General features: G+C 37.6%; 1 long non-coding RNA gene across 1 annotated transcript; it reads right to left on the bottom strand.

The window, feature by feature from the left end:
* Positions 1-1149: 1149 nt before the first annotated feature.
* Positions 1150-2332, bottom strand: LOC137297019 (uncharacterized). The gene is made up of 3 exons (XR_010957680.1): positions 2278-2332; positions 1977-2103; positions 1150-1596 (listed from the first exon to the last, which is right to left on the bottom strand). It is a non-coding gene; the product is annotated as an uncharacterized lncRNA (long non-coding RNA).
* Between the last annotated feature and the right edge of the window lie 5386 nt (positions 2333-7718).

The raw sequence follows: 7718 nt of genomic DNA, 5'->3' as shown, positions 1-7718 counted from the left end.
AGTTGCATCCCTTGACTCCTCCTGCACCTCCTCACGCTGACACAGAAAAACACCCCCCAGTCAGTCAATGCTAAACATATAATAACACACACCATGCAATACAATACAACAATGAAATAAAATGCAATAAAGAACTTAGGTTACATTGAAAGTACAATAAAATGTATTTAAAGTAAATAAAGGTCTCTTGGAAAATAGATAAAAATTAAGATTGAATAAAATTGTATTAATTGAAATACAATCAGAATATCAAAACTATTAAAGTTTTACACTGAGAATAATTCAAATTTAATTGATCACAGATAAAATTGCGTTCTTGTGATCGATTAGCTATTTGCACAGCAAAAATAACCTGGTTTCCGCAGTGCGGAAACCTGATGGAAAGTGGACTGAAACTTAAGTTTCCACCAAGAATCCAGTGAGTTTCCGTTCTTTTACACTGAGTTTCCGCAATGACGGAAACTTTCAATTACCCACTTTCTAAGGGTTTCCGCACGGTATCCGTTACCCATGCTCCAACAAGTTTCCGTTGAGTTTCAGTTAACTTAGAGATCCATCAGGTTTCCGCAGGGTTTCAGTCACCAAGACTCCATCAGATTTCCACAGAGTTTCAGTTACCAAGACCCCATCAGGTTTCCGCAGAGTTTCAATTACAAACTGACCTACATAGTTTCTGCAGAGTTTCTGTTGCCAGAAAACTTTCCACAGCATTTCATTTACTCGGGTTCACAGGAATCATTCAATGTGTGTCATTGCATGTAACATTCTTGTTACTCCCGGTTGGCAAAGACAATATAAGGAGTTTGTGTACAATCATCACGAATACATAAAGAAAAACAAAGGACACTGTTTTATTTTCAGACAGATATGGATCAAACATATATCTAATAAATAATAAAAAGATATAGCACTAGATAACAGATCAACATTTGTAACTTATAACATGTTTTTAGAAATATTTTTGTCATATCAGTTGCATCCCTTCACTCCTCCTGCACCTCCTCACGCTGACACAGAAAAACACACCCCAGTCAGTCAATGCTAAACACACACCATACAATACAATACAACAATGAAATAAAATGCCATAAAGAACTTAGGTTACATTGAAAGTACAAAAAAATGTATTTAAAGTAAAGGTCTCTTGGAAAATAGATAAAAATTAAGATTGAATAAAATTGTATTAATTGAAATACAATCAGAATATCAAAACTATTAAAGTTTTACATTGAGAATAATTCAAATTTAATTGATCACAGATAAAATTGCGTTCATGTGATCGATTAGCTATTTACTAGCCCACTTGGGCATCCTTCAGCAGATATCTCTGTCATTCTGGTTGGATGCCGCATCCTGGTCTTAGCTTGTTGGCCTTAGCTTTGGTGGTGGCGTTGAAAATTGTGGCTGAGTCCAGTGCAGACATCTTGAGTTTAGATTCCCAGGTAAAGGGGTAAGAGAGCAATAAATTGGCATCTTCTTCATCACTCACAACTGGTGAAGTCATTTAATATCCAAGGTAAGTATAGTTGAAACCCTTTCCTTTCGTCAATCTGGCCAGTCAATAGTTTTCAGGCTTTTCATGCGCAGTGCAATTTTCTGAAAATTAAACAAAAATCAATCAACAGATAAACCATAATGCCAAGATGGATTGCAAATTATTAAAAAGGAAGTGTCGTGAAAAATTATTTACTTCATTAATCACCCAAACACAAGTTAAGCAGTTCATCACATTTAATGACATATCCTGTTTTCTTATGGACACACAATCTGTTGCTCTGAAGTGACATGTAGTCACTGAAGTGTAGTAACATGTTTATATATCATCATTAACTGACTTGATTCTTATGTTATGATTTATGAAATTATGATCTGAATCATGTGTTACATATCTTAAGAATGTAAAAAGCAATAATCCATATACATTTTAAATGTATATTTTCGTTGTGACATGTTATTATTCGAATAGATGTACTTACGGATTTCATTCTTTTTGTTGTTTTTTTGTTTGTTTTTTGTTTGCTGCTGTTCTGTGTGCCACTTTCTTTCCGGTTTCGTGTCTACTGAGATCATCACGCCTGTTCCGCCACACTCTACAAAGCGCTTCTGAAAATAAATGTACTATACAGCATGTTTCACACATTTTAGTTCATCTGTTAGGCAAAGGTATTTATATATGCCTTGCTGGCTGGGTAACTGAAGTTAACATCCATAAATCTGTCTTTACACTATTAATTAAATCATTAGCTATTTATAGATGACAGGCAGAGTAAAAATTACCTTCACAAGATCCTATTGACCATCCTTGGTCGTGATATAGTCACTTGTTTCTTTGACTACTATATTCATAGAGTCCTCGTCACCGGCTTTACTGAAATAAAAACAAATGTCATTTTCCTTGCACTTCATTCAATCATCCATTCAACACAATGTCTAATTAAAATTAAAGATCGTCAGTGAAAATAAAATAACTTCCAAAAAGGTTAACCATCCTTTGTGTTATTTCGTGCAAATTCTATGTACATCCTGTTTGCCAAAGTTATGCAACCGGTAAGTGAACAACTGACATAAAGATTTAGTTTACCGGCTATTCAAACACATTTGCAAATGATACTTTCATGTATTTGTCATATTTAAAATATATCTGAATTGGTGAAATATATCTTGCAATACCCAGTACAAACGATTAACAGGAGCACTAAAATCAAAAGTCTGCCCCTTTAAACTTAAATAAATACTTGTGGTTAGTACTAAGATTTTACGATAACATTTAAAAATAATACGAGCGAAAATATACATTCGAGGGATAAACTTTAGAATCTATCCGGATTTCTGTCATTAACGCAATAATTCTTTAAACGTTATTTGACAATAAAAAAACCCTCGGTCTTACCTGACACATCCGAGGTACTCCGAGTTTCTCGCATCCGTTCTCTGCTTCCTTCTCCAAGTCGCGAATTCTTTCGTCGAGTGCTTTTGGGGAAAGTGAGGTGGCCACGGCAAAGTTTACACGACGCAGCCATCTTATGCTTAAAGTTTTGCTAGGAAAACAAATTTGTTCCTACCCGCTAAACAAGATGGCGTCTCGCTAACACTCACGGGAAATACACAGTTTTGTCATTGTTTTTTAAAAATAAATCTAATGTGACCATTTGACAGTAGAAACAACAAAAGAGGAAGGTACACCCTGTTGTGAGTTGTTTTTGTAACAATTAGATAGTCTCGCGTGGACGTGATCCTGTCGCCATTCGTTTATTTGTTTACATTGCTGACATCAAAGGGGAGTGTGAAAAGTGGAATTCAGCGGATTGAATGTAAGTACTCAAAGTGACAACAGTGGGCAGTTATGGTTTTAGCAGTCTTTTCATCGCATTAGCGTCACTGATTGTTTTTTCTCTACTGATTTAGCACTCATGGGAAACTTTATTGTGGCAAATAAGTTATTTTCTAAAATCCTATCAGGAGAAGGTAGTATCCAGATATATTTCTGCTGGATGGACCCCTCCCTCCCCCCACGTACCATGTAAGTAATTTACGCACATTGTTCAAAACATGCACGGGGGTTAGAAATATTAACATTGTTTGTTCTTTTCAGTTATACACCCAGATCTACTATCCCTATCTACCCTTTATGTTAACTTGATGAATACCTTTACTACTATTACTAATATAATTTGGTGATGTATCACAATTTCTTTCAAACCTTAATTCATTTGTCAATGTGAATGAAGAATGAAGCACAATCCCACTGACCCTTTGGCTACATGCATAATTTCTGTAGACTATTCATGGTACTTTCTGCTGCAGGGACACAGTTCTTTGTGGACATTGTGACAAGTAATTGTCAAGAAAGACAGCCTAAAATCACGAGAAATAAGTTTCAGAAATATGGTTGGATTCTACAATATTTGTTTTAACATGGGTACCCAGAGATATTCCGTATATATGTCTTCGTTATATCTATTCATACAATCTGTACTCCAGAAATATTTCAACCAAGTCACATCATACATTTATTAGTTCGTCAAATTATCTAGTATCTTATGTTCTGTGCCAGTTTTGTGTATCCAGTTGTACCAGTTAATCAGTTTGATGATTTGATATCAACAAATTTCAGCTTTCTAAACTAAACGAACTCTCATTGTCATCTTCCTTGTACAGAAACCTAGCGGAAACCTACATTACCCAAGATCCACAAGGTTTCCGCAAGACCAGAAATGTACTCACTCCAGCTATAAAGGTTTCAGTAAACTGAAACTAAATGGAAACTTCCAACTACAGTTTCAGTTGACGGAAACATGACGGAAACTAAGACTTGTTAGTTTCAGTTGTGGAAACTATGCGGAAACTCTCATTGCGCGTTTCCTGAAACTGAAACCTAGCCGAAACCTACATTACCCAGTATCCATCAGGTTTCCGCAAGAACGGAAACCAAGTTATTTTTGCTGTGTTACACTCCTACACTGGGTCTAAAAAAAAAAAAACCTAGAAGGAGGTCACGTCAGGTAACCTTTGAGCGACAAATGGCTAAACAGATTTAACCAATCAGAAAACGGCTACTGTTTAGGGTTTGGTGGGACTTACAAAATATACCAGTCACTGACAATGATCTCTCAACAAACAAAAATCCGCATATAACACTTATATTTGACCTGCAGTATTCACGCTTTTTGGTTTCTGTTGACATGGTTACCATAAACTGATATTTGCACAAGCTGACGCCTTGAATATTGCCCAAAATGTTACTTTCAGCAACTGTTTATTCACTGTTGTGGTGTGCTCCATGTGCATCACCCAGAAGCGATCATAGGGAAAATATCATTCAGAATCGTTCGGGTACAAACCTTTGCATGGGTGAAGTTCAAAAGGTATGTGCAAATGTCCACTTTCACAATTCGGTAAGCTGTGCTCTGATTGGTCAGTCTCAAAGCTTACCTGACATGACCTCCTACCAGTTTTTGTTAGACCCAGTGTAGGGGCAAAGTTTACGCAGACTGACGTTATGTTTGGTAATATTGTAAATACATGGATGTTATTAACACGAGAACTGTGTGACCTATGAAAATGAAGTCTCGTAACAAGTTGATGGCATCAATGTAATGATCAGCATTGATAGATATTGCATCACACAAATGTTACTGCAACGAAAGATGTGTGATGAGTAGAGAGCCATGTGAAGCAGAAAATAAAAAGTACGTGGAGGACAATCACATGGAGGAGACATAAGACAAAAAACAGTATGTGGGGGACAATGACAATGTTGGGGATAGCTATGTGGAGGAAAATCCCATGGAGGAGACACAAGATGGAGAAGTATGTGGAGGAGAGCAGCATGGAAAATCTCATGGGGAGACACAAGATGGAGAAGCATGTTGGGGATAGCTATGTGGAGGAAAATCCCATGGAGGAGACACAAGATGGAGAAGTATGTGGAGGAGAGCAGCATGGAAAATCTCATGGGGAGACACAAGATGGAGAAGTATGTGGAGGAGAGCTATGTGAAGGAAAATCCCATGGAGGAGACACAAGATGGAGAAGCATGTTGAGGATAGCTATGTGGAGGAAAGTCCCATGGAGGAGACACAAGATGGAGAAGTATGTGGAGGAGAGCTATGTGAAGGAAAATCCCATGGAGGAGACACAAGAAAGAGAAGCATGTAGAGGATAGCTTTGTGGAGAAAATCTCATGGAGGAGACACAAGAAGGAGAAGCATGTGGAGGATAGCTATCTGGAAGAAAATCCCCTGGAGGAGACACAAGACGGAGAAGCACATGGAGAATAGTTATGTGGAGAATAGCCACATGGAGGAAACTCAAGATGGAAAAGCATGTGGAGGACAGCCACACTGAGTAGACACAAGGTGGAGAAGCACATAGAAGATAGTTTTGTAGAGGATAACCACAGCAGACAAAAGAGGGAGAAACATGTGGAGGAAAAATGAGAGGGGGATGCACATGGAGGATAGCCATGCAGAGGAGACACATAAGGGGGAGAAGCATGTGGATCACACAGTTGTTTCTCTGGCACAAGTAAATGAGACCATTCTATGTTTGCATCACATCATAACCTTCAAAATAGTTCATTCTTAAAGTCTAAATGTCAAAATGTATTACCAGAATCTGAAAAATGACAAGAAAAAAAAAAGTTTGTTTCTTTACAAAAGACAAAATTTCAATATCCTTCAGAAAAAAAGTAAATATCTTTTAAGACATAACAGACATCAGCAAATCTCCAAAGGTTAAAACGATCATTAGAATTATGAATGCTCACTTTACACCAACACAAACACTTCACAAAATCACTGTAAAAGAACAAATAACCATCCCTCATACTTAGACATTAACCAGTGGTCTTGTGCCAGGCAGTTTGAATGCGACACTCCTTCACTTAATTCCACAAAGCCAACTTCATCAACCCACTCATATGAATCAACACAATAAAACCAGACCATAAACAACTCCAGAAAGATCAACAGCTCCTATGTAAACAAGCACCAAAACCTGCACATTCCAACATGCATACTCAGAGCCATGAGCAAATTACCTAAGTCCCCCAAATAAGTATTCCATCCCCGGAACACACAGAGCGCGTGATTACCTTATGAAACTAGAGTCCTGGGCCAAAGTACTGACTGTGATACCAATCTGTTGGAATCGCTTAGTGTTGGGCCAATGAGCCAGGTAAAGACAACAAGCAATAGCAGTGGCTTATCAACAGAGCTAAGTACTGGAACAAGAAGGATAACTATGTGACAGATGGTGATGATCTCTGATCTCTGCCATACACAAGTATCCATGTTGTCTGTGATAAGAAGTGCTTATCACTGGCAGCTATGGTGTATGCAGTTGATAATAAGCATGCTCACTGCCTGGAGAATGATCATGAAGAGTACGATCCTGACAAATGGATATGTTATGTTGAGAGCACTCTGATACCGACATGCTGTACAAATAGTGCTAATTGGGACTGCATGGCATCATGTATATGGTGGAGCACTACATAATGCTTTTCAACAGATGCATTTTGCAATATTTTCCTGTGTTCTTTCAAAGTTCATATGCATATGGAATGATAGATTAACACTTAGTCTCTGAATATAGTAACAAACAATCCATGTAACCCATTTTTTTTTGTAGGCCCTGTTGCAGAAAGCTTGACAGTAGGGAAAATAATGTGGTTCAGAGACTGAGACTAATGGAACACCAAAATATATGGTCTTCTCAAACACCATCAAATGTTACTTTTAGTTGGATTGGCCCAAGTGTTTCAGTAAACTTTTTAATCCATATGATGGATGAACAAAAAGCTTATTTATTATCAGACAAAAATGTAGACAATGATACAAAATCCTTTAAGAGGCATTTAGATGCAGGTGTGATGCACAATCAGAGACTGTTCAGGGCCTCATTCCTTAAAGCGATCGTACTACTATGACAGTTCTAAGTTGTGGTCAAAGTATGGGAGTTACGATAATACAAAGACCAGCATCATAACTGAACAAGTCCAACTGATCAGGAAGCAGAGTGGCCATAGTCAATTCTGTCTTGGTTTATTGAAGGATTCTTTGATCCTTTTATGACAGCTATATATCTGTGTTCCGTTGTTCAAAACAACCTTAGCTAAGATCAACCTTAAACATTAAGATACGCCCGTTGCACAAACCAACCTTAGGGCAACCATAACTCGTACTCCAGCCTTAGCCGTAACAATAACTAAGGCT

Source organism: Haliotis asinina, chromosome 9, assembly GCF_037392515.1.
Source record: "Haliotis asinina isolate JCU_RB_2024 chromosome 9, JCU_Hal_asi_v2, whole genome shotgun sequence".
Classification (NCBI taxonomy): Eukaryota; Metazoa; Mollusca; class Gastropoda; order Lepetellida; family Haliotidae; genus Haliotis; species Haliotis asinina.
The sequence above is the reverse complement of the archived record's forward strand: the minus strand, read 5'-3'. Positions and strand labels throughout refer to the sequence as shown.